Here is a 27,830-nt window from a genome sequence, read left to right on the forward strand (position 1 = left end):
AATGCATATAGCAGAGGATAGTTTCAATCTGCCTACCTCTGGGTTATGTGCCCAGCATGCTTCCATTGCTGTACTCTGCTGCACATGTAAGTGCAATAGATCCTGAAGCACTCACTCATGATGGGAAAGTACCAATGTGTTTCTTCGTTGGTTGATGGAAGAAACATCTTACAAAAACTCTCCAGATTATTGACTTTTTAAAGTTTTTCTAGGAAACGTTTTAGATGAATGCTTATTAGCCTTTGTCAGTATGTACTTTTGCAAAGTGTCTCTGTGGCGCAATCAGTTAGTGTGTATGGTTATTAACCAAAAGGTTGGTGGTTCAATCCCACCCAGGGACGTAATTGACCTTGTTATCAGATTTTGGTGATCTTTAAGTAGACAAGTCAAAATTTCAATCCCCCTCTTATGGTGTAGGGTACCTGGCCTTCTCTGATGTAATCAGAGTTAGATTTGATTCAGTGATTTTATAAAAACAGCTAGGAAGCACAATTTAGCAGTGGGTTACAGAGAAAAAGAAATATGCTGGCAAAAAAATCCAATTGAGTGATTAAACAGCTCTTCATTTTCTGGCTTTATTTTTATGCTAACAAATTTGTTCTCTGAAAAATGTCCACAAAGCCAAGTCTCTGATTAACACCTTTGTAAGGATGGTTTTTCACCTATTACTAAATTAAACTTGCTTCATTGGAAAGGCAGCAAGATGCATCCTCATTTCAATGTATACTGAAATAATACAGGTTGACACCAGGAAACATTAACGCCACGTGGAAGTCTGTTTAATGTGAAAACAAGGTGATATCTAATTAGCACACAGGTAAGGAATTAAGAAAATCTTTATTTAAGGGTGAAAATGTTTCTCACAAAATCGTTGCCCCAATGCATCATTGAAATTCAAGCTGGAAAGATGATTTTAATATATCACTTGTACATTTTGTATTGCTCTTCTGGTGACAATGTAGTTTGTTTTTGTCAATTACCATTTTAATAATAGGGTAAAGAAAATTAAGTGGATTTTTAAAAGAAAACAATACTTTCAATATACTATTAAAACAAATTAAAATGGTAAAAGTTATTGTACTTTAATGAAAAATAAAAGAGCAAAAATATCAATCCCAGTTTTGGATTACTTTAATTAACAAAAAAAATGCATATAGCAGAGGATAGTTTTAATCTGCCTACCTCTGGGTTATGGGCCCAGCATGCTTCCATTGCAGTACTCTGCTGCACATGTAAGTGCAAGAGATCCTGAAGCACTCACTCATCATGGGAAAGTACCAATGTGTTTCTTCGTTGGTGGATGGAAGAAACATCTTACAAAAACTCTCCAGATTATTGACTTTTTAAAGTTTTTCTAGGAAACGTTTTAGATGAATGCTTATTAGCCTTTGTCAGTATGTACTTTCGCAAAGTGTCTCTGTGGCGCAATCAGTTAGTGTGTACGGCTATAAACCAAAAGGTTGGTGGTTCAATCCCACCCAGGGACGTAATTGACCTTGTTATCAGATTTTGGTGATCTTTAAGTAGACAAGTCAAAATTTCAAATCCCCTCTTATGGTGTAGGGTACCTGGCCTTCTCTGATGTAATCAGAGTTAGATTTGATTCAGTGATTTTATAAAAACAGCTAGGAAGCACAATTTAGCAGTGGGTTGCAGAGAAAAAGAAATATGCTGGCAAAAAAATCCAATTGAGTGATTAAACAGCTCTTCATTTTCTGGCTTTATTTTTATGCTAACAAATATGTTCTCTGAAAAGTGTCCACAAAGCCAAGTCTCTGATGAACACCTTTGTAAGGATGGTTTTTCACCTATTACTAAATTAAACTTGCTTCATTGGAAAGGCAGCAAGATGCATCCTCATTTCAATGTCTACTGAAATAATACAGGTTGACACCAGGAAACATTAACGCCAATGCATCCTTGCTGCTTTCTCATGTGGAAGACTGTTTAATGTGAAAACAAGGTGATATCTAATTAGCACACAGGTAAGGAATTAAGAAAATCTTTATTTAAGGGTGAAGATGTTTCTCACAAAATCGTTGCCCCAATGCATCATTGAAATTCAAGCTGGAAAGATGATTTTAATATATCACTTGTACATTTTGTATTGCTCTTCTGGTGACAATGTAGTTTGTTTTTGTCAATTACCATTTTAATAATAGGGTAAAGAAAATTAAGTGGATTTTTGAAAGAAAACAATACTTTCAATATACTATTAAAACAAATTAAAATGGTAAAAGTTATTGTACTTTAAGTAAACATAAAATAGCTAACATATCAATCCCAGTTTTGGATTACTTTAACAAAAAAAATGCATATAGCAGAGGATAGTTTCAATCTGCCTACCTCTGGGTAATGGGCCCAGCATGCTTCCATTGCAGTACTCTGCTGCACATGTAAGTGCAAGAGATCCTGAAGCACTCACTCATCATGGGAAAGTACCAATGTGTTTCTTCGTTGGTTGATTTAAGAAAATTCTTACAAAAACTCTCCAGATTATTGACTTTTTAAAGTTTTTCTAGGAAACGTTCTAGATTAATGCTTATTAGCCTTTGTCAGTATGTAGTTTTTGCAAAGTGTCTCTGTGGCGCAATCGGTTAGTGTGTCCGGCTACTACCCAAAAGGTTGGTGGTTCAATCCCACCCAGGGACGTAATTGACCTTGTTATCAGATTTTGGTGATCTTTAAGTAGACAAGTCAAAATTTCAATCCCCCTCTTATGGTGTAGGGTACCTGGCCTTCTCTGATGTAATCAGAGTTAGATTTGATTCAGTGATTTTATAAAAACAGCTAGGAAGCACAATTTAGCAGTGGGTTACAGAGAAAAAGAAATATGCTGGCAAAAAAATCCAATTGAGTGATTAAACAGCTCTTCATTTTCTGGCTTTATTTTTATGCTAACAAATTTGTTCTCTGAAAAGTGTCCACAAAGCCAAGTCTCTGATTAACACCTTTGTAAGGATGGTTTTTCACCTATTACTAAATTAAACTTGCTTCATTGGAAAGGCAGCAAGATGCATCCTCATTTCAATGTCTACTGAAATAATACAGGTTGACACCAGGAAACATTAACGCCACGTGGAAGTCTGTTTAATGTGAAAACAAGGTGATATCTAATTAGCACACAGGTAAGGAATTAAGAAAATCTTTATTTAAGGGTGAAAATGTTTCTCACAAAATCGTTGCCCCAATGCATCATTGAAATTCAAGCTGGAAAGATGATTTTAATATATCACTTGTACATTTTGTATTGCTCTTCTGGTGACAATGTAGTTTGTTTTTGTCAATTACCATTTTAATAATAGGGTAAAGAAAATTAAGTGGATTTTTAAAAGAAAACAATACTTTCAATATACTATTAAAACAAATTAAAATGGTAAAAGTTATTGTACTTTAATGAAAAATAAAAGAGCAAAAATATCAATCCCAGTTTTGGATTACTTTAATTAACAAAAAAAATGCATATAGCAGAGGATAGTTTTAATCTGCCTACCTCTGGGTTATGGGCCCAGCATGCTTCCATTGCAGTACTCTGCTGCACATGTAAGTGCAAGAGATCCTGAAGCACTCACTCATCATGGGAAAGTACCAATGTGTTTCTTCGTTGGTGGATGGAAGAAACATCTTACAAAAACTCTCCAGATTATTGACTTTTTAAAGTTTTTCTAGGAAACGTTTTAGATGAATGCTTATTAGCCTTTGTCAGTATGTACTTTTGCAAAGTGTCTCTGTGGCGCAATCAGTTAGTGTGTACGGCTATAAACCAAAAGGTTGGTGGTTCAGTCCCACCCAGGGACGTAATTGACCTTGTTATCAGATTTTGGTGATCTTTAAGTAGACAAGTCAAAATTTCAAATCCCCTCTTATGGTGTAGGGTACCTGGCCTTCTCTGATGTAATCAGAGTTAGATTTGATTCAGTGATTTTATAAAAACAGCTAGGAAGCACAATTTAGCAGTGGGTTGCAGAGAAAAAGAAATATGCTGGCAAAAAAATCCAATTGAGTGATTAAACAGCTCTTCATTTTCTGGCTTTATTTTTATGCTAACAAATATGTTCTCTGAAAAGTGTCCACAAAGCCAAGTCTCTGATGAACACCTTTGTAAGGATGGTTTTTCACCTATTACTAAATTAAACTTGCTTCATTGGAAAGGCAGCAAGATGCATCCTCATTTCAATGTCTACTGAAATAATACAGGTTGACACCAGGAAACATTAACGCCAATGCATCCTTGCTGCTTTCTCATGTGGAAGACTGTTTAATGTGAAAACAAGGTGATATCTAATTAGCACACAGGTAAGGAATTAAGAAAATCTTTATTTAAGGGTGAAGATGTTTCTCACAAAATCGTTGCCCCAATGCATCATTGAAATTCAAGCTGGAAAGATGATTTTAATATATCACTTGTACATTTTGTATTGCTCTTCTGGTGACAATGTAGTTTGTTTTTGTCAATTACCATTTTAATAATAGGGTAAAGAAAATTAAGTGGATTTTTGAAAGAAAACAATACTTTCAATATACTATTAAAACAAATTAAAATGGTAAAAGTTATTGTACTTTAAGTAAACATAAAATAGCTAACATATCAATCCCAGTTTTGGATTACTTTAACAAAAAAAATGCATATAGCAGAGGATAGTTTCAATCTGCCTACCTCTGGGTAATGGGCCCAGCATGCTTCCATTGCAGTACTCTGCTGCACATGTAAGTGCAAGAGATCCTGAAGCACTCACTCATCATGGGAAAGTACCAATGTGTTTCTTCGTTGGTTGATTTAAGAAAATTCTTACAAAAACTCTCCAGATTATTGACTTTTTAAAGTTTTTCTAGGAAACGTTCTAGATTAATGCTTATTAGCCTTTGTCAGTATGTAGTTTTTGCAAAGTGTCTCTGTGGCGCAATCGGTTAGTGTGTCCGGCTACTACCCAAAAGGTTGGTGGTTCAATCCCACCCAGGGATGTAATTGACCTTGTTATCAGATTTTGGTGATCTTTAAGTAGACAAGTCAAAATTTCAATCCCCCTCTTATGGTGTAGGGTACCTGGCCTTCTCTGATGTAATCAGAGTTAGATTTGATTCAGTGATTTTATAAAAACAGCTAGGAAGCACAATTTAGCAGTGGGTTACAGAGAAAAAGAAATATGCTGGCAAAAAAATCCAATTGAGTGATTAAACAGCTCTTCATTTTCTGGCTTTATTTTTATGCTAACAAATTTGTTCTCTGAAAAGTGTCCACAAAGCCAAGTCTCTGATTAACACCTTTGTAAGGATGGTTTTTCACCTATTACTAAATTAAACTTGCTTCATTGGAAAGGCAGCAAGATGCATCCTCATTTCAATGTCTACTGAAATAATACAGGTTGACACCAGGAAACATTAACGCCACGTGGAAGTCTGTTTAATGTGAAAACAAGGTGATATCTAATTAGCACACAGGTAAGGAATTAAGAAAATCTTTATTTAAGGGTGAAAATGTTTCTCACAAAATCGTTGCCCCAATGCATCATTGAAATTCAAGCTGGAAAGATGATTTTAATATATCACTTGTACATTTTGTATTGCTCTTCTGGTGACAATGTAGTTTGTTTTTGTCAATTACCATTTTAATAATAGGGTAAAGAAAATTAAGTGGATTTTTAAAAGAAAACAATACTTTCAATATACTATTAAAACAAATTAAAATGGTAAAAGTTATTGTACTTTAATGAAAAATAAAAGAGCAAAAATATCAATCCCAGTTTTGGATTACTTTAATTAACAAAAAAAATGCATATAGCAGAGGATAGTTTTAATCTGCCTACCTCTGGGTTATGGGCCCAGCATGCTTCCATTGCAGTACTCTGCTGCACATGTAAGTGCAAGAGATCCTGAAGCACTAACTCATCATGGGAAAGTACCAATGTGTTTCTTCGTTGGTGGATGGAAGAAACATCTTACAAAAACTCTCCAGATTATTGACTTTTTAAAGTTTTTCTAGGAAACGTTTTAGATGAATGCTTATTAGCCTTTGTCAGTATGTACTTTTGCAAAGTGTCTCTGTGGCGCAATCAGTTAGTGTGTACGGCTATAAACCAAAAGGTTGGTGGTTCAATCCCACCCAGGGACGTAATTGACCTTGTTATCAGATTTTGGTGATCTTTAAGTAGACAAGTCAAAATTTCAAATCCCCTCTTATGGTGTAGGGTACCTGGCCTTCTCTGATGTAATCAGAGTTAGATTTGATTCAGTGATTTTATAAAAACAGCTAGGAAGCACAATTTAGCAGTGGGTTGCAGAGAAAAAGAAATATGCTGGCAAAAAAATCCATTTGAGTGATTAAACAGCTCTTCATTTTCTGGCTTTATTTTTATGCTAACAAATATGTTCTCTGAAAAGTGTCCACAAAGCCAAGTCTCTGATGAACACCTTTGTAAGGATGGTTTTTCACCTATTACTAAATTAAACTTGCTTCATTGGAAAGGCAGCAAGATGCATCCTCATTTCAATGTCTACTGAAATAATACAGGTTGACACCAGGAAACATTAACGCCAATGCATCCTTGCTGCTTTCTCATGTGGAAGACTGTTTAATGTGAAAACAAGGTGATATCTAATTAGCACACAGGTAAGGAATTAAGAAAATCTTTATTTAAGGGTGAAGATGTTTCTCACAAAATCGTTGCCCCAATGCATCATTGAAATTCAAGCTGGAAAGATGATTTTAATATATCACTTGTACATTTTGTATTGCTCTTCTGGTGACAATGTAGTTTGTTTTTGTCAATTACCATTTTAATAATAGGGTAAAGAAAATTAAGTGGATTTTTGAAAGAAAACAATACTGTCAATATACTATTAAAACAAATTAAAATGGTAAAAGTTATTGTACTTTAAGTAAACATAAAATAGCTAACATATCAATCCCAGTTTTGGATTACTTTAACAAAAAAAATGCATATAGCAGAGGATAGTTTCAATCTGCCTACCTCTGGGTAATGGGCCCAGCATGCTTCCATTGCAGTACTCTGCTGCACATGTAAGTGCAAGAGATCCTGAAGCACTCACTCATCATGGGAAAGTACCAATGTGTTTCTTCGTTGGTTGATTTAAGAAAATTCTTACAAAAACTCTCCAGATTATTGACTTTTTAAAGTTTTTCTAGGAAACGTTCTAGATTAATGCTTATTAGCCTTTGTCAGTATGTAGTTTTTGCAAAGTGTCTCTGTGGCGCAATCGGTTAGTGTGTCCGGCTACTACCCAAAAGGTTGGTGGTTCAATCCCACCCAGGGACGTAATTGACCTTGTTATCAGATTTTGGTGATCTTTAAGTAGACAAGTCAAAATTTCAATCCCCCTCTTTTGGTGTAGGGTACCTGGCCTTCTCTGATGTAATCAGAGTTAGATTTGATTCAGTGATTTTATAAAAACAGCTAGGAAGCACAATTTAGCAGTGGGTTACAGAGAAAAAGAAATATGCTGGCAAAAAAATCCATTTGAGTGATTAAACAGCTCTTCATTTTCTGGCTTTATTTTTATGCTAACAAATTTGTTCTCTGAAAAGTGTCCACAAAGCCAAGTCTCTGATTAACACCTTTGTAAGGATGGTTTTTCACCTATTACTAAATTAAACTTGCTTCATTGGAAAGGCAGCAAGATGCATCCTCATTTCAATGTCTACTGAAATAATACAGGTTGACACCAGGAAACATTAACGCCACGTGGAAGTCTGTTTAATGTGAAAACAAGGTGATATCTAATTAGCACACAGGTAAGGAATTAAGAAAATCTTTATTTAAGGGTGAAAATGTTTCTCACAAAATCGTTGCCCCAATGCATCATTGAAATTCAAGCTGGAAAGATGATTTTAATATATCACTTGTACATTTTGTATTGCTCTTCTGGTGACAATGTAGTTTGTTTTTGTCAATTACCATTTTAATAATAGGGTAAAGAAAATTAAGTGGATTTTTAAAAGAAAACAATACTTTCAATATACTATTAAAACAAATTAAAATGGTAAAAGTTATTGTACTTTAATGAAAAATAAAAGAGCAAAAATATCAATCCCAGTTTTGGATTACTTTAATTAACAAAAAAAAATGCATATAGCAGAGGATAGTTTTAATCTGCCTACCTCTGGGTTATGGGCCCAGCATGCTTCCATTGCAGTACTCTGCTGCACATGTAAGTGCAAGAGATCCTGAAGCACTCACTCATCATGGGAAAGTACCAATGTGTTTCTTCGTTGGTGGATGGAAGAAACATCTTACAAAAACTCTCCAGATTATTGACTTTTTAAAGTTTTTCTAGGAAACGTTTTAGATGAATGCTTATTAGCCTTTGTCAGTATGGACTTTTGCAAAGTGTCTCTGTGGCGCAATCAGTTAGTGTGTACGGCTATAAACCAAAAGGTTGGTGGTTCAATCCCACCCAGGGACGTAATTGACCTTGTTATCAGATTTTGGTGATCTTTAAGTAGACAAGTCAAAATTTCAAATCCCCTCTTATGGTGTAGGGTACCTGGCCTTCTCTGATGTAATCAGAGTTAGATTTGATTCAGTGATTTTATAAAAACAGCTAGGAAGCACAATTTAGCAGTGGGTTGCAGAGAAAAAGAAATATGCTGGCAAAAAAATCCATTTGAGTGATTAAACAGCTCTTCATTTTCTGGCTTTATTTTTATGCTAACAAATATGTTCTCTGAAAAGTGTCCACAAAGCCAAGTCTCTGATGAACACCTTTGTAAGGATGGTTTTTCACCTATTACTAAATTAAACTTGCTTCATTGGAAAGGCAGCAAGATGCATCCTCATTTCAATGTCTACTGAAATAATACAGGTTGACACCAGGAAACATTAACGCCAATGCATCCTTGCTGCTTTCTCATGTGGAAGACTGTTTAATGTGAAAACAAGGTGATATCTAATTAGCACACAGGTAAGGAATTAAGAAAATCTTTATTTAAGGGTGAAGATGTTTCTCACAAAATCGTTGCCCCAATGCATCATTGAAATTCAAGCTGGAAAGATGATTTTAATATATCACTTGTACATTTTGTATTGCTCTTCTGGTGACAATGTAGTTTGTTTTTGTCAATTACCATTTTAATAATAGGGTAAAGAAAATTAAGTGGATTTTTGAAAGAAAACAATACTGTCAATATACTATTAAAACAAATTAAAATGGTAAAAGCTATTGTACTTTAAGTAAACATAAAATAGCTAACATATCAATCCCAGTTTTGGATTACTTTAACAAAAAAAATGCATATAGCAGAGGATAGTTTCAATCTGCCTACCTCTGGGTAATGGGCCCAGCATGCTTCCATTGCAGTACTCTGCTGCACATGTAAGTGCAAGAGATCCTGAAGCACTCACTCATCATGGGAAAGTACCAATGTGTTTCTTCGTTGGTTGATTTAAGAAAATTCTTACAAAAACTCTCCAGATTATTGACTTTTTAAAGTTTTTCTAGGAAACGTTCTAGATTAATGCTTATTAGCCTTTGTCAGTATGTAGTTTTTGCAAAGTATCTCTGTGGCGCAATCGGTTAGTGCGTCTGGCTAGTAACAAAAAGGTTGGTGGTTCAATCCCACCCAGGGACATGATTGACCTTGTGATCAGGTTTTGGTGATATTTAAGTAGACAAGTCAAAATTTCTAACTCCCTCTTATGGTGTAGGGTACCTGGCCTTCTCTGATGTAATCAGAGTTAGATTTGATTCAGTGATTTTATAAAAACAGCTAGGAAGCACAATTTAGCAGTGGGTTGCAGAGAAAAAGAAATATGCTGGCAAAAAAATCCAATTGAGTGATTAAACAGCTCTTCATTTTCTGGCTTTATTTTTATGCTAACAAATTTGTTCTCTGAAAAGTGTCCACAAAGCCAAGTCTCTGATTAACACCTTTGTAAGGATGGTTTTTCACCTATTACTAAATTAAACTTGCTTCATTGGAAAGGCAGCAAGATGCATCCTCATTTCAATGTCTACTGAAATAATACAGGTTGACACCAGGAAACATTAACGCCACTGCATCCTTGCTGCTTTCTCATGTGGAAGTCTGTTTAATGTGAAAACAAGGTGATATCTAATTAGCACACGGGTAAGGAATTAAGAAAATCTTTATTTAAGGGTGAAAATGTTTCTCACAAAATCGTTGCCCCAATGCATCTTTGAAATTCAAGCTGGAAAGATGATTTTAATATATCACTTGTACATTTTGTATTGCTCTTCTGGTGACAATGTAGTTTGTTTTTGTCAATTACCATTTTAATAATAGGGTAAAGAAAATTAAGTGGATTTTTGAAAGAAAACAATACTGTCAATATACTATTAAAACAAATTAAAATGGTAAAAGTTATTGTACTTTAATGAAAATTAAAAGAGCAAAAATATCAATCCCAGTTTTGGATTACTTTAATTAACAAAAAAAATGCATATAGCAGAGGATAGTTTTAATCTGCCTACCTCTGGGTTATGGGCCCAGCATGCTTCCATTGCAGTACTCTGCTGCACATGTAAGTGCAAGAGATCCTGAAGCACTCACTCATCATGGGAAAGTACCAATGTGTTTCTTCGTTGGTGGATGGAAGAAACATCTTACAAAAACTCTCCAGATTATTGACTTTTTAAAGTTTTTCTAGGAAACGTTTTAGATGAATGCTTATTAGCCTTTGTCAGTATGTACTTTTGCAAAGTGTCTCTGTGGTGCAATCAGTTAGTGTGTACGGCTATAAACCAAAAGGTTGGTGGTTCAATCCAACCCAAGGACGTAATTGACCTTGTTGTCAGATTTTGGTGATCTTTAAGTAGACAAGTCAAAATTTCAAACCCCATCTTATGGTGTAGGGTACCTGGCCTTCTCTGATGTAATCAGAGTTAGATTTGATTCAGTGATTTTATAAAAACAGCTAGGAAGCACAATTTAGCAGTGGGTTGCAGAGAAAAAGAAATATGCTGGCAAAAAAATCCAATTGAGTGATTAAACAGCTCTTAATTTTCTGGCTTTATTTTTATGCTAACAAATTTGTTCTCTGAAAAGTGTCCACAAAGCCAAGTCTCTGATTAACACCTTTGTAGGGATGGTTTTTCACCTATTACTAAATTAAATTTGCTTCATTGGAAAGGCAGCAAGATGCATCCTCATTTCAATGTCTACTGAAATAATACGATTTGACACCAGGAAACATTAACGCCACTGCATCCTTGCTGCTTTCTCATGTGGAAGTCTGTTTAATGTGAAAACAAGGTGATATCTAATTAGCACACAGGTAAGGAATTAAGAAAATCTTTATTTAAGGGTGAAGATGTTTCTCACAAAATCGTTGCCCCAATGCATCATTGAAATTCAAGCTGGAAAGATGATTTTAATATATCACTTGTACATTTTGTATTGCTCTTCTGGTGACAATGTAGTTTGTTTTTGTCAATTACCCTTTTAATAATAGGGTAAAGAAAATTAAGTGGATTTTTGAAAGAAAACTATACTGTCAATATACTATTAAAACAAATTAAAATGGTAAAAGTTATTGTACTTTAAGTAAAAATAAAAGAGCAAAAATATCAATCCCAGTTTTGATTACTTTAATTAACAAAAAAAAATGCATATAGCAAAGGATAGTTTCAATCTGCCTACCTCTGGGTTATGGGCCCAGCATGCTTCCATTGCAGTACTCTGCTGCACATGTAAGTGCAAGAGATCCTGAAGCACTCAGTCATCATGGGAAAGTACCAATGTGTTTCTTCGTTGGTTGATGGAAGAAACATCTTACAAAAACTCTCCAGATTATTGACTTTTTAAAGTTTTTCTAGGAAACGTTCTAGATGTATGCTTATTAGCCTTTGTCAGTATGTACTTTTTGCAAAGTGTCTCTGTGGCGCAATCGGTTAGTGTGTCTGGCTACTAACCAAATGGTTGGTGGTTCAATCCCACCCAGGGACGTAATTGACCTTGTTATCAGATTTTGGTGATCTTTAAGTAGACAAGTCAAAATTTCAAACCCCCTGTTCTGGTGTAGGGTACCTCGCCTGCTCTGATGTAATCAGAGTTAGATTTGATTCATTGATTTTATAAAAACAGCTAGGAAGCACAATTTAGCAGTGGGTTGCAGAGAAAAAGAAATATGCTGGCAAAAAAAATCCAATTGAGTGATTAAACAGCTCTTCATTTTCTGGCTTTATTTTTATGCTAACAAATTTGTTCTCTGAAAAGTGTCCACAAAGCCAAGTCTCTGATTAACACCTTTGTAGGGATGGTTTTTCACCTATTACTAAATTAAACTTGCTTCATTGGAAAGGCAGCAAGATGCATCCTCATTTCAATGTCTACTGAAATAATACAGGTTGACACCAGGAAACATTAACGCCACTGCATCCTTGCTGCTATCTCATGTAGAAGTCTGTTTAATGTGAAAACAAGGTGATATCTAATTAGCACACAGGTAAGGAATTAAGAAAATCTTTATTTAAGGGTGAAGATGTTTCTCACAAAATCGTTGCCCCAATGCATCATTGAAATTCAAGCTGGAAAGATGATTTTAATATATCACTTGTACATTTTGTATTGCTCTTCTGGTGACAATGTAGTTTGTTTTTGTCAATTACCCTTTTAATAATAGGGTAAAGAAAATTAAGTGGATTTTTTAAAGAAAACTATACTGTCAATATACTATTAAAACAAATTAAAATGGTAAAAGTTATTGTACTTTAAGTAAAAATAAAAGAGCAAAAATATCAATCCCAGTTTTGATTACTTAAATTAACAAAAAAAAATGCATATAGCAAAGGATAGTTTCAATCTGCCTACCTCTGGGTTATGGGCCCAGCATGCTTCCATTGCAGTACTCTGCTGCACATGTAAGTGCAAGAGATCCTGAAGCACTCACTCATCATGGGAAAGTACCAATGTGTTTCTTCGTTGGTTGATGGAAGAAACATCTTACAAAAACTCTCCAGATTATTGACTTTTTAAAGTTTTTCTAGGAAACGTTCTAGATGTATGCTTATTAGCCTTTGTCAGTATGTAATTTTTACAAAGTGTCTCTGTGGCGCAATCGGTTAGTGTGTCTGGCTACTAACCAAAAGGTTGGTGGTTTAATCCCACCCAGGGACGTAATTGACCTTGTTATCAGATTTTGGTGATCTTTAAGTAGACAAGTCAAAATTTCAAACCCCCTGTTATGGTGTAGGGTACCTGGCCTTCTCTGATGTAATCAGAGTTAGATTTGATTCAGTGATTTTATAAAAACAGATAGGAAGCACAATTTAGCAGTGGGTTGCAGAGAAAAAGAAATATGCTGGCAAAAAAAATCCAATTGAGTGATTAAACAGCTCTTCATTTTCTGGCTTTATTTTTATGCTAACAAATTTGTTCTCTGAAAAGTGTCCACAAAGCCAAGTCTCTGATTAACACCTTTGTAGGGATGGTTTTTCACCTATTACTAAATTAAACTTGCTTCATTGGAAAGGCAGCAAGAGGCATCCTCATTTCAATTTCTACTGAAATAATACAGGTTGACACCAGGAAACATTAACGCCACTGCATCCTTGCTGCTTTCTCATGTGGAAGTCTGTTTAATGTGAAAACAAGGTGATATCTAATTAGCACACAGGTAAGGAATTAAGAAAATCTTTATTTAAGGGTGAAAATGTTTCTCACAAAATCGTTGCCCCAATGCATCATTGAAATTCAAGCTGGAAAGATGATTTTAATATATCACTTGTACATTTTGTATTGCTCTTCTGGTGACAATGTAGTTTGTTTTTGTCAATTACCATTTTAATAATAGGGTAAAGAAAATTAAGTGGATTTTTAAAAGAAAACAATACTTTCAATATACTATTAAAACAAATTAAAATGGTAAAAGTTATTGTACTTTAATGAAAAATAAAAGAGCAAAAATATCAATCCCAGTTTTGGATTACTTTAATTAACAAAAAAAATGCATATAGCAGAGGATAGTTTTAATCTGCCTACCTCTGGGTTATGGGCCCAGCATGCTTCCATTGCAGTACTCTGCTGCACATGTAAGTGCAAGAGATCCTGAAGCACTCACTCATCATGGGAAAGTACCAATGTGTTTCTTCGTTGGTGGATGGAAGAAACATCTTACAAAAACTCTCCAGATTATTGACTTTTTAAAGTTTTTCTAGGAAACGTTTTAGATGAATGCTTATTAGCCTTTGTCAGTATGTACTTTAGCAAAGTGTCTCTGTGGCGCAATCAGTTAGTGTGTACGGCTATAAACCAAAAGGTTGGTGGATCAATCCCACCCAGGGACGTAATTGACCTTGTTATCAGATTTTGGTGATCTTTAAGTAGACAAGTCAAAATTTCAAACCCCCTCTTATGGTGTAGGGTACCTGGCCTTCTCTGATGTAATCAGAGTTAGATTTGATTCAGTGATTTTATAAAAACAGCTAGGAAGCACAATTTAGCAGTGGGTTGCAGAGAAAAAGAAATATGCTGGCAAAAAAATCCAATTGAGTGATTAAACAGCTCTTAATTTTCTGGCTTTATTTTTATACTAACAAATGTGTTCTCTGAAAAGTGTCCACAAAGCCAAGTCTCTGATTAACACCTTTGTAGGGATGGTTTTTCACCTATTACTAAATTAAATTTGCTTCATTGGAAAGGCAGCAAGATGCATCCTCATTTCAATGTCTACTGAAATAATACGGGTTGACACCAGGAAACATTAACGCCACAGCATCCTTGCTGCTTTCTCATGTGGAAGTCTGTTTAATGTGAAAACAAGGTGATATCTAATTAGCACACAGGTAAGGAATTAAGAAAATCTTTATTTAAGGGTGAAGATGTTTCTCACAAAATCGTTGCCCCAATGCATCATTGAAATTCAAGCTGGAAAGATGATTTTAATATATCACTTGTACATTTTGTATTGCTCTTCTGGTGACAATGTAGTTTGTTTTTGTCAATTACCATTTTAATAATAGGGTAAAGAAAATTAAGTGGATTTTTTAAAGAAAACTATACTGTCAATATACTATTAAAACAAATTAAAATGGTAAAAGTTATTGTACTTTAAGTAAAAATAAAAGAGCCAAAATATCAATCCCAGTTTTGATTACTTAAATTAACAAAAAAAAATGCATATAGCAAAGGATAGTTTCAATCTGCCTACCTCTGGGTTATGGGCCCAGCATGCTTCCATTGCAGTACTCTGCTGCACATGTAAGTGCAAGAGATCCTGAAGCACTCAGTCATCATGGGAAAGTACCAATGTGTTTCTTCGTTGGTTGATGGAAGAAACATCTTACAAAAACTCTCCAGATTATTGACTTTTTAAAGTTTTTCTAGGAAACGTTCTAGATGTATGTTTATTAGCCTTTGTCAGTATGTGATTTTTGCAAAGTGTCTCTGTGGCGCAATCGGTTAGTGTGTCCGGCTACTAACCAAATGGTTGGTGGTTCAATCCCAACCAGGGACGTAATTGACCTTGTTATCAGATTTTGGTGATCTTTAAGTAGACAAGTCAAAATTTCAAACCCCCTGTTCTGGTGTAGGGTACCTGGCCTTCTCTGATGTAATCAGAGTTAGATTTGATTAATTGATTTTATAAAAACAGCTAGGAAGCACAATTTAGCAGTGGGTTGCAGAGAAAAAGAAATATGCTGGCAAAAAAAATCCAATTGAGTGATAAAACAGCTCTTCATTTTCTGTCTTTATTTTTATGCTAACAAATTTGTTCTCTGAAAAGTGTCCACAAAGCCAAGTCTCTGATTAACACCTTTGTAGGGATGGTTTTTCACCTATTACTAAATTAAACTTGCTTCATTGGAAAGGCAGCAAGATGCATCCTCATTTCAATGTCTACTGAAATAATACAGGTTGACACCAGAAAACATTAACGCCACTGCATCCTTGCTGCTTTCTCATGTAGAAGTCTGTTTAATGTGAAAACAAGGTGATATCTAATTAGCACACAGGTAAGGAATTAAGAAAATCTTTATTTAAGGGTGAAGATGTTTCTCACAAAATCGTTGCCCCAATGCATCATTGAAATTCAAGCTGGAAAGATGATTTTAATATATCACTTGTACATTTTGTATTGCTCTTCTGGTGACAATGTAGTTTGTTTTTGTCAATTACCCTTTTAATAATAGGGTAAAGAAAATTAAGTGGATTTTTTAAAGAAAACTATACTGTCAATATACTATTCAAACAAATTAAAATGGTAAAAGTTATTGTACTTCAAGTAAAAATAAAAGAGCAAAAATATCAATCCCAGTTTTGATTACTTAAATTAACAAAAAAAAATGCATATAGCAAAGGATAGTTTCAATCTGCCTACCTCTGGGTTATGGGCCCAGCATGCTTCCATTGCAGTACTCTGCTGCACATGTAAGTGCAAGAGATCCTGAAGCACTCACTCATCATGGGAAAGTACCAATGTGTTTCTTCGTTGGTTGATGGAAGAAACATTTTACAAAAACTCTCCAGATTATTGACTTTTTAAAGTTTTTCTAGGAAACGTTCTAGATGTATGCTTATTAGCCTTTGTCAGTTTGTAATTTTTACAAAGTGTCTCTGTGGCGCAATCGGTTAGTGTGTCTGGCTACTAACCAAAAGGTTGGTGGTTCAATCCCATCCAGGGACGTAATTGACCTTGTTATCAGATTTTGGTGATCTTTAAGTAGACAAGTCAAAATTTCAAACCCCCTGTTATGGTGTAGGGTACCTGGCCTTCTCTGATGTAATCAGAGTTAGATTTGATTCAGTGATTTTATAAAAACAGATAGGAAGCACAATTTAGCAGTGGGTTGCAGAGAAAAAGAAATATGCTGGCAAAAAAAAATCCAATTGAGTGATTAAACAGCTCTTCATTTTCTGGCTTTATTTTTATGCTAACAAATTTGTTCTCTGAAAAGTGTCCACAAAGCCAAGTCTCTGATTAACACCTTTGTAGGGATGGTTTTTCACCTATTACTAAATTAAACTTGCTTCATTGGAAAGGCAGCAAGATGCATCCTCATTTCAATGTCTACTGAAATAATACAGGTTGACACCAGAAAACATTAACGCCACTGCATCCTTGCTGCTTTCTCATGTAGAAGTCTGTTTAATGTGAAAACAAGGTGATATCTAATTAGCACACAGGTAAGGAATTAAGAAAATCTTTATTTAAGGGTGAAGATGTTTCTCACAAAATCGTTGCCCCAATGCATCATTGAAATTCAAGCTGGAAAGATGATTTTAATATATCACTTGTACATTTTGTATTGCTCTTCTGGTGACAATGTAGTTTGTTTTTGTCAATTACCCTTTTAATAATAGGGTAAAGAAAATTAAGTGGATTTTTTAAAGAAAACTATACTGTCAATATACTATTCAAACAAATTAAAATGGTAAAAGTTATTGTACTTCAAGTAAAAATAAAAGAGCAAAAATATCAATCCCAGTTTTGATTACTTAAATTAACAAAAAAAATGCATATAGCATAGGATAGTTTCAATCTGCCTACCGCTGGGTTATGGGCCCAGCATGCTTCCATTGCTGTACTCTGCTGCACATGTAAGTGCAAGAGATCCTGAAGCACTCAGTCATCATGGGAAAGTACCAATGTGTTTCTTCGTTGGTTGATGGAAGAAACATCTTACAAAAACTCTCCAGATTATTGACTTTTTAAAGTTTTTCAAGGAAACGTTTTAGATGAATGCTTATTAGCCTTTGTCAGTATGGAGTTTTGCAAAGTGTCTCTGTGGCGCAATCAGTTAGTGTGTATGGCTATTAACCAAAAGGTTGGTGGTTCAATCCCACCCAGGGACGTAATTGACCTTGTTATCAGATTTTGGTGATTTTTAAGTAGACAAGTCAAAATTTCAAACCCCCTCTTATGGTGTAGGGTACCTGGCCTTCTCTGATGTAGTTAGATTTGATTCATTGATTTTATAAAAACAGCTAGGAAGCACAATTTAGCAGTGGGTTGCAGAGAAAAAGAAATATGCTGGCAAAAAAAATCCAATTGAGTGATTAAACAGCTCTTCATTTTCTGGCTTTATTTTTATGCTAACAAATTTGTTCTCTGAAAAGTGTCCACAAAGCCAAGTCTCTGATTAACACCTTTGTAAGGATGGTTTTTAACCTATTACTAAATTAAACTTGCTTCATTGGAAAGGCAGCAAGATGCATCCTCATTTCAATTTCTACTGAAATAATACAGGTTGACACCAGGAAACATTAACGCCACTGCATCCTTGCTGCTTTCTCATGTGGAAGTCTGTTTAATGTGAAAACAAGGTGATATCTAATTAGCACACAGGTAAGGAATTAAGAAAATCTTTATTTAAGGGTGAAAATGTTTCTCACAAAATCGTTGCCCCAATGCATCATTGAAATTCAAGCTGGAAAGATGATTTTAATATATCACTTGTACATTTTGTATTGCTCTTCTGGTGACAATGTAGTTTGTTTTTGTCAATTACCATTTTAATAATAGGGTAAAGAAAATTAAGTGGATTTTTGAAAGAAAACAATACTGTCTATATACTATTAAAACAAATTAAAATGGTAAAAGTTATTGTACTGTAAGTAAAAATAAAAGAGCCAATATATCAATCCCAGTTTTGGATTACTTTAATTAACAAAAAAAATGCATATAGCAGAGGATAGTTTCAATCTGCCTACCTCTGGGTTATGTGCCCAGCATGCTTCCATTGCTGTACTCTGCTGCACATGTAAGTGCAATAGATCCTGAAGCACTCACTCATCATGGGAAAGTACCAATGTGTGTCTTCGTTGGTTGATGGAAGAAACATCTTACAAAAACTCTCCAGATTATTGACTTTTTAAAGTTTTTCTAGGAAACGTTTTAGATGAATGCTTATTAGCCTTTGTCAGTAGGGACTTTTGCAAAGTGTCTCTGTGGCGCAAACAGTTAGTGTGTATGGCTATTAACCAAAAGATTGGTGGTTCAATCCCACCCAGGGACGTAATTGACCTTGTTATCAGATTTTGGTGATCTTTAAGCAGACAAGTCAAAATTTCAAACCCCCTCTTATGGTGTAGGGTACCTGGCCTTCTCTGATGTAATCAGAGTTAGATTTGATTCAGTGATTTTATAAAAACAGCTAGGAAGCACAATTTAGCAGTGGGTTGCAGAGAAAAAGAAATATGCTGGCAAAAAAATCCAATTGAGTGATTAAACAGCTCTTCATTTTCTGGCTTTATTTTTATGCTAACAAATTTGTTCTCTGAAAAGTGTCCACAAAGCCAAGACTCTGATTAACACCTTTGTAAGGATGGTTTTTCACCTATTACTAAATTAAACTTGCTTCATTGGAAAGGCAGCAAGATGCATCCTCATTTCAATGTCTACTGAAATAATACAGGTTGACACCAGGAAACATTAACGCCACTGCATCCTTGCTGCTTTCTCATGTGGAAGTCTGTTTAATGTGAAAACAAGGTGATATCTAATTAGCACACAGGTAAGGAATTAAGAAAATCTTTATTTAAGGGTGAAAATGTTTCTCACAAAATCGTTGCCCCAATGCATCATTGAAATTCAAGCTGGAAAGATGATTTTAATATATCACTTGTACATTTTGTATTGCTCTTCTGGTGACAATGTAGTTTGTTTTTGTCAATTACCATTTTAATAATAGGGTAAAGAAAATTAAGTGGATTTTTAAAAGAAAACAATACTTTCAATATACTATTAAAACAAATTAAAATGGTAAAAGTTATTGTACTTTAAGTAAAAATAAAAGAGCAAAAATATCAATCCCAGTTTTGATTACTTAAATTAACAAAAAAAATGCATATAGCAAAGGATAGTTTCAATCTGCCTACCTCTGGGTTATGGGCCCAGCATGCTTTCATTGCAGTACTCTGCTGAACATGTAAGTGCAAGAGATCCTGAAGCACTCACTCATCATGGGAAAGTACCAATGTGTTTCTTCATTGGTTGATGGAAGAAACATCTTACAAAAACTCTCCAGATTATTGACTTTTTAAAGTTTTTCTAGGAAACGTTCTAGATGTATGCTTATTAGACTTTGTCAGTATGTACTTTTTGCAAAGTGTCTCTGTGGCGCAATCGGTTAGTGTGTCCGGCTACTAACCAAAAGGTTAGTGGTTCAATCCCACCCAGGGACGTAATTGACCTTGTTATCAGATTTTGGTGATCTTTAAGTAGACAAGTCAAAATTTCAAACCCCCTGTTATGGTGTAGGGTACCTGGCCTTCTCTGATGTAATCAGAGTTAGATTTGATTCAGTGATTTTATAAAAACAGCTAGGAAGCACAATTTAGCAGTGGGTTGCAGAGAAAAAGAAATATGCTGGCAAAAAAAATCCAATTGAGTGATTAAACAGCTCTTCATTTTCTGGCTTTATTTTTATGCTAACAAATTTGTTCTTTGAAAAGTGTCCACAAAGCCAAGTCTCTGATTAACACCTTTGTAGGGATGGTTTTTCACCTATTACTAAATTAAACTTGCTTCATTGGAAAGGCAGCAAGATGCATCCTCATTTCAATGTCTACTGAAATAATACAGGTTAACACCAGGAAACATTAACGCCACTGTATCCTTGCTGCTTTCTCATGTGGAAGTCTGTTTAATGTGAAAACAAGGTGATATCTAATTAGCACACAGGTAAGGAATTAAGAAAATCTTTATTTAAGGGTGAAGATGTTTCTCACAAAATCGTTGCCCCAATGCATCATTGAAATTCAAGCTGGAAAGATGATTTTAATATATCACTTGTACATTTTGTATTGCTCTTCTGGTGACAATGTAGTTTGTTTTTGTCAATTACCATTTTAATAATAGGGTAAAGAAAATTAAGTGGATTTTTGAAAGAAAACAATACTGTCAATATACTATTAAAACAAATTAAAATGGTAAAAGTTATTGTACTTTAAGTAAAAATAAAAGAGCCAAAATATCAATCCCAGTTTTGGATTACTTTAATTAACAAAAAAAAATGCATATAGCAGAGGATAGTTTCAATCTGCCTACCGCTGGGTTATGGGCCCAGCATGCTTCCATTGCTGTACTCTGCTGCACATGTAAGTGCAAGAGATCCTGAAGCACTCACTCATCATTGGAAAGTACCAATGTGTTTCTTCGTTGGTTGATGGAAGAAACATCTTACAAAAACTCTCCAGATTATTGACTTTTTAAAGTTTTTCTAGGAAACGTTTTAGATGAATGCTTATTAGCCTTTGTCAGTATGAACTTTTGCAAAGTGTCTCTGTGGCGCAATCAGTTAGTGTGCATGGCTATTAACCGAAAGGTTGGTGGTTCAATCCCACCCAGGGACGTAATTGACCTTGTTATCAGATTTTGGTGATCTTTAAGTAGACAAGTCAAAATTTCAAACCCCCTGTTCTGGTGTAGGGTACCTGGCCTTCTCTGATGTAATCAGAGTTAGATTTGATTCAGTGATTTTATAAAAACAGCTAGGAAGCACAATTTAGCAGTGGGTTGCAGAGAAAAAGAAATATGCTGGCAAAAAAAATCCAATTGAGTGATTAAACAGCTCTTAATTTTCTAGCTTTATTTTTATGCTAACAAATTTGTTCTCTGAAAAGTGTCCACAAAGCCAAGTCTCTGATTAACACCTTTGTAAGGATGGTTTTTAACCTATTACTAAATTAAACTTGCTTCATTGGAAAGGCAGCAAGATGCATCCTCATTTCAATGTCTACTGAAATAATACAGGTTGACACCAGGAAACATTAACGCCACTGCATCCTTGCTGCTTTCTCATGTGGAAGTCTGTTTAATGTGAAAACAAGGTGATATCTAATTAGCACACAGGTAAGGAATTAAGAAAATCTTTATTTAAGGGTGAAAATGTTTCTCACAAAATCGTTGCCCCAATGCATCATTGAAATTCAAGCTGGAAAGATGATTTTAATATATCACTTGTACATTTTGTATTGCTCTTCTGGTGACAATGTAGTTTGTTTTTGTCAATTACCATTTTAATAATAGGGTAAAGAAAATTAAGTGGATTTTTGAAAGAAAACAATACTGTCAATATACTATTAAAACAAATTAAAATGGTAAAAGTTATTGTACTGTAAGTAAAAATAAAAGAGCCAACATATCAATCCCAGTTTTGGATTACTTTAATTAACAAAAAAAAAATGCATATAGCAGAGAATAGTTTCAATCTGCCTACCTCTGGGTTATGTGCCCAGCATGCTTCCATTGCTGTACTCTGCTGCACATGTAAGTGCAATAGATCCTGAAGCACTCACTCATCATGGGAAAGTACCAATGTGTTTCTTCGTTGGTTGATGGAAGAAACATCTTACAAAAACTCTCCAGATTATTGAATTTTTAAAGTTTTTCTAGGAAACGTTTTAGATGAATGCTTATTAGCCTTTGTCAGTATGTACTTTTGCAAAGTGTCTCTGTGGCGCAATCAGTTAGTGTGTATGGCTATTAACCAAAAGGTTGGTGGTTCAATCCCACCCAGGGATGTAATTGACCTTGTTATCAGATTTTGGTGATCTTTAAGTAGACAAGTCAAAATTTCAAACCCCCTCTTATGGTGTAGGGTACCTGGCCTTCTCTGATGTAATCAGAGTTAGATTTGATTCAGTGATTTTATAAAAACAGCTAGGAAGCACAATTTAGCAGTGGGTTGCAGAGAAAAAGAAATATGCTGGCAAAAAAATCCAATTGAGTGATTAAACAGCTCTTCATTTTCTGGCTTTATTTTTACGCCACTGCATTTAATAATAGGGTAAAGAAAATCCACTTAATTTTCTTTACCCTATTATTAAAAGGGTAATTGACAAAAACAAACTACATTGTCACCAGAAGAGCAATACAAAATGTACAAGTGATATATTAAAATCATCTTTCCAGCTTGAATTTCAATGATGCATTGGGGCAACGATTTTGTGAGAAACATCTTCACCCTTAAATAAAGATTTTCTTAATTCCTTACCTGTGTGCTAATTAGATATCACCTTGTTTTCACATTAAACAGACTTCCACATGAGAAAGCAGCAAGGATGCATTGGCGTTAATGTTTCCTGGTGTCAACCTGTATTATTTCAGTAGACATTGAAATGAGGATGCATCTTGCTGCCTTTCCAATTAAGCAAGTTTAATTTAGTAATAGGTGAAAAACCATCCTTACAAAGGTGTTCATCAGAGACTTGGCTTTGTGGACACTTTTCAGAGAACAAATTTGTTAGCATAAAAATAAAGCCAGAAAATGAAGAGCTGTTTAATCACTCAATTGGATTTTTTTGCCAGCATATTTCTTTTTCTCTGCAACCCACTGCTAAATTGTGCTTCCTAGCTGTTTTTATAAAATCACTTAATCAAATCTAACTCTGATTACATCAGAGAAGGCCAGGTACCCTACACCATAAGAGGGGATTTGAAATTTTGACTTGTCTACTTAAAGATCACCAAAATCTGATAACAAGGTCAATTACGTCCCTGGGTGGGATTGAACCACCAACCTTTTGGTTTATAGCCGTACACACTAACTGATTGCACCACAGAGACACTTTGCAAAAGTACATACTGACAAAGGCTAATAAGCATTCATCTAAAACGTTTCCTAGAAAAACTTTAAAAAGTCAATAATCTGGAGAGTTTTTGTAAGATGTTTCTTCCATCCACCAACGAAGAAACACATTGGTACTTTCCCATGATGAGTGAGTGCTTCAGGATCTCTTGCACTTACATGTGCAGCAGAGTACTGCAATGGAAGCATGCTGGGCCCATAACCCAGAGGTAGGCAGATTGAAACTATCCTTTGCTATATGCATTTTTTTTTGTTAATTTAAGTAATCAAAACTGGGATTGATATTTTTGCTCTTTTATTTTTACTTGAAGTACAATAACTTTTACCATTTTAATTTGTTTGAATAGTATATTGACAGTATAGTTTTCTTTAAAAAATCAACTTAATTTTCTTTACCCTATTATTAAAATGGTAATTGACAAAAACAAACTACATTGTCACCAGAAGAGCAATACAAAATGTACAAGTGATATATTAAAATCATCTTTCCAGCTTGAATTTCAATGATGCATTGGGGCAACGATTTTGTGAGAAACATCTTCACCCTTAAATAAAGATTTTCTTAATTCCTTACCTGTGTGCTAATTAGATATCACCTTGTTTTCACATTAAACAGACTTCCACATGAGAAAGCAGCAAGGATGCAGTGGCGTTAATGTTTCCTGGTGTCAACCTGTATTATTTCAGTAGAAATTGAAATGAGGATGCATCTTGCTGCCTTTCCAATGAAGCAAGTTTAATTTAGTAATAGGTGAAAAACCATCCCTACAAAGGTGTTAATCAGAGACTTGGCTTTGTGGACACTTTTCAGAGAACAAATTTGTTAGCATAAAAATAAAGCCAGAAAATGAAGAGCTGTTTAATCACTCAATTGGATTTTTTTTCCAGCATATTTCTTTTTCTCTGCAACCCACTGCTAAATTGTGCTTCCTATCTGTTTTTATAAAATCACTGAATCAAATCTAACTCTGATTACATCAGAGAAGGCCAGGTACCCTACAACATAACAGGAGGTTTGAAATTTTGACTTGTCTACTTAAAGATCACCAAAATCTGATAACAAGGTCAATTACGTCCCTGGGTGGGATTGAACCACCAACCTTTTGGTTAGTAGCCAGACACACTAACCGATTGCGCCACAGAGACACTTTGTAAAAAGTGCGTACTGACAAAGGCTAATAAGCATACATCTAGAACGTTTCCTAGAAAAACTTTAAAAAGTCAATAATCTGGAGAGTTTTTGTAAGATGTTTCTTCCATCAACCAACGAAGAAACACATTGGTACTTTCCCATGATGAGTGAGTGCTTCAGGATCTCTTCCACTTACATGTGCAGCAGAGTACTGCAATGGAAGCATGCTGGGCCCATAACCCAGAGGTAGGCAGATTGAAATTATCCTTTGCTATATGCATTTTTTTTGTTAATTTAAGTAATCAAAACTGGGATTGATATTTTTGCTCTTTTATTTTTACTTAAAGTACAATAACTTTTACCATTTTAATTTGTTTGAATAGTATATTGACAGTATAGTTTTCTTTAAAAAAATCCACTTAATTTTCTTTACCCTATTATTAAAAGGGTAATTGACAAAAACAAACTACATTGTCACCAGAAGAGCAATACAAAATGTACAAGTGATATATTAAAATCATCTTTCCAGCTTGAATTTCAATGATGCATTGGGGCAACGATTTTGTGAGAAACATCTTCACCCTTAAATAAAGATTTTCTTAATTCCTTACCTGTGTGCTAATTAGATATCACCTTGTTTTCACATTAAACAGACTTCTACATGAGAAAGCAGCAAGGATGCAGTGGCGTTAATGTTTCCTGGTGTCAACCTGTATTATTTCAGTAGACATTGAAATGAGGATGCATCTTACTGCCTTTCCAATGAAGCAAGTTTAATTTAGTAATAGGTGAAAAACCATCCCTACAAAGGTGTTAATCAGAGACTTGGCTTTGTGGACACTTTTCAGAGAACAAATTTGTTAGCATAAAAATAAAGCCAGAAAATGAAGAGCTGTTTAATCACTCAATTGGATTTTTTTTGCCAGCATATTTCTTTTTCTCTGCAACCCACTGCTAATTTGTGCTTCCTAGCTGTTTTTATAAAATCACTGAATCAAATCTAACTCTGATTACATCAGAGAAGGCCAGGTACCCTACACCATTAGAGGGGGTTTGAAATTTTGACTTGTCTACTTAAAGATCACCAAAATCTGATAACAAGTTCAATTACGTCCCTGTGTGGGATTGAACCACCAACATTTTGGTTTATAGCCGGACACACTAACCGATTGCGCCACAGAGACACTTTGCAAAAAGTATATTCTGACAAAGGCTAATAAGCATACATCTAGAACGTTTCCTAGAAAAACTTTAAAAAGTCAATAATCTGGAGAGTTTTTGTAAGATGTTTCTTCCATCAACCAACGAAGAAACACATTGGTACTTTCCCATGATGAGTGAGTGCTTCAGGATCTCTTGCACTTACAGTACATGTGCAGCAGAGTACTGCAATGGAAGCATGCTGGGCCCATAACCCAGAGGTAGGCAGATTGAAACTATCCTTTGCTATATGCATTTTTTTTTGTTAATTTAAGTAATCAAAACTGGGATTGATATTTTTGCTCTTTTATTTTTACTTAAAGTACAATAACTTTTACCATTTTAATTTGTTTTAATAGTATATTGACAGTATAGTTTTCTTTAAAAAATCCACTTAATTTTCTTTACCCTATTATTAAAAGGGTAATTGACAAAAACAAACTACATTGTCACCAGAAGAGCAATACAAAATGTACAAGTGATATATTAAAATCATCTTTCCAGCTTGAATTTCAATGATGCATTGGGGCAACGATTTTGTGAGAAACATCTTCACCCTTAAATAAAGATTTTCTTAATTCCTTACCTGTGTGCTAATTAGATATCACCTTGTTTTCACATTAAACAGACTTCTACATGAGAAAGCAGCAAGGATGCAGTGGCGTTAATGTTTCCTGGTGTCAACCTGTATTATTTCAGTAGACATTGAAATGAGGATGCATCTTACTGCCTTTCCAATGAAGCAAGTTTAATTTAGTAATAGGTGAAAAACCATCCCTACAAAGGTGTTAATCAGAGACTTGGCTTTGTGGACACTTTTCAGAGAACAAATTTGTTAGCATAAAAATAAAGCCAGAAAATGAAGAGCTGTTTAATCACTCAATTGGATTTTTTTTGCCAGCATATTTCTTTTTCTCTGCAACCCACTGCTAAATTGTGCTTCCTAGCTGTTTTTATAAAATCACTGAATCAAATCTAACTCTGATTACATCAGAGAAGGCCAGGTACCCTACACCATAAGAGGGGGTTTGAAATTTTGACTTGTCTACTTAAAGATCACCAAAATCTGATAACAAGTTCAATTACGTCCCTGGGTGGGATTGAACCACCAACCTTTTGGTTAGTAGCTGGACACACTAACCGATTGCGCCACAGAGACACTTTGCAAAAAATATATACTGACAAAGGCTAATAAGCATACATCTAGAACGTTTCCTAGAAAAACTTTAAAAAGTCAATAATCTGGAGAGTTTTTGTAAGATGTTTCTTCCATCAACCAACGAAGAAACACATTGGTACTTTCCCATGATGAGTGAGTGCTTCAGGATCTCTTGCACTTACATGTGCAGCAGAGTACTGCAATGGAAGCATGCTGGGCCCATAACCCAGAGGTAGGCAGATTGAAACTATCCTTTGCTATATGCATTTTTTTTGTTAATTTAAGTAATCAAAACTGGGATTGATATTTTTGCTCTTTTTTACTTGAAGTACAATAACTTTTACCATTTTAATTTGTTTGAATAGTATATTGACAGTATAGTTTTCTTTAAAAAATCAACTTAATTTTCTTTACCCTATTATTAAAAGGGTAATTGACAAAAACAAACTACATTGTCACCAGAAGAGCAATACAAAATGTACAAGTGATATATTAAAATCATCTTTCCAGCTTGAATTTCAATGATGCATTGGGGCAACGATTTTGTGAGAAACATCTTCACCCTTAAATAAAGATTTTCTTAATTCCTTACCTGTGTGCTAATTAGATATCACCTTGTTTTCACATTAAACAGACTTCCACATAAGAAAGCAGCAAGGATGCAGTGGCGTTAATGTTTCCTGGTGTCAACCTGTATTATTTCAGTAGAAATTGAAATGAGGATGCATCTTGCTGCCTTTCCAATGAAGCAAGTTTAATTTAGTAATAGGTGAAAAACCATCCCTACAAAGGTGTTAATCAGAGACTTTGCTTTGTGGACACTTTTCAGAG

The 27,830-nt window shown here is 34.8% G+C and overlaps 4 non-coding genes across 4 annotated transcripts; 3 read left to right on the forward strand and 1 right to left on the reverse strand.

Annotated features, from left to right (window-relative positions):
- Positions 1-11,849: 11,849 nt before the first annotated feature.
- On the forward strand, positions 11,850-11,923 carry TRNAS-ACU (transfer RNA serine (anticodon ACU)). The gene has a single exon. It is a non-coding gene; the product is annotated as a tRNA-Ser (tRNA).
- A 1,096-nt stretch (positions 11,924-13,019) lies between these two features.
- TRNAS-ACU (transfer RNA serine (anticodon ACU)) lies at positions 13,020-13,093 on the forward strand. Its single transcript has one exon. It is a non-coding gene; the product is annotated as a tRNA-Ser (tRNA).
- A 3,434-nt stretch (positions 13,094-16,527) lies between these two features.
- On the forward strand, positions 16,528-16,601 carry TRNAS-ACU (transfer RNA serine (anticodon ACU)). The gene has a single exon. It is a non-coding gene; the product is annotated as a tRNA-Ser (tRNA).
- Positions 16,602-24,580: 7,979 nt separating this feature from the next.
- On the reverse strand, positions 24,581-24,654 carry TRNAS-ACU (transfer RNA serine (anticodon ACU)). Its single transcript has one exon. It is a non-coding gene; the product is annotated as a tRNA-Ser (tRNA).
- Between the last annotated feature and the right edge of the window lie 3,176 nt (positions 24,655-27,830).

Source organism: Pseudophryne corroboree, chromosome 8 (assembly GCF_028390025.1).
Source record: "Pseudophryne corroboree isolate aPseCor3 chromosome 8, aPseCor3.hap2, whole genome shotgun sequence".
NCBI classification, from domain to species: Eukaryota; Metazoa; Chordata; class Amphibia; order Anura; family Myobatrachidae; genus Pseudophryne; species Pseudophryne corroboree.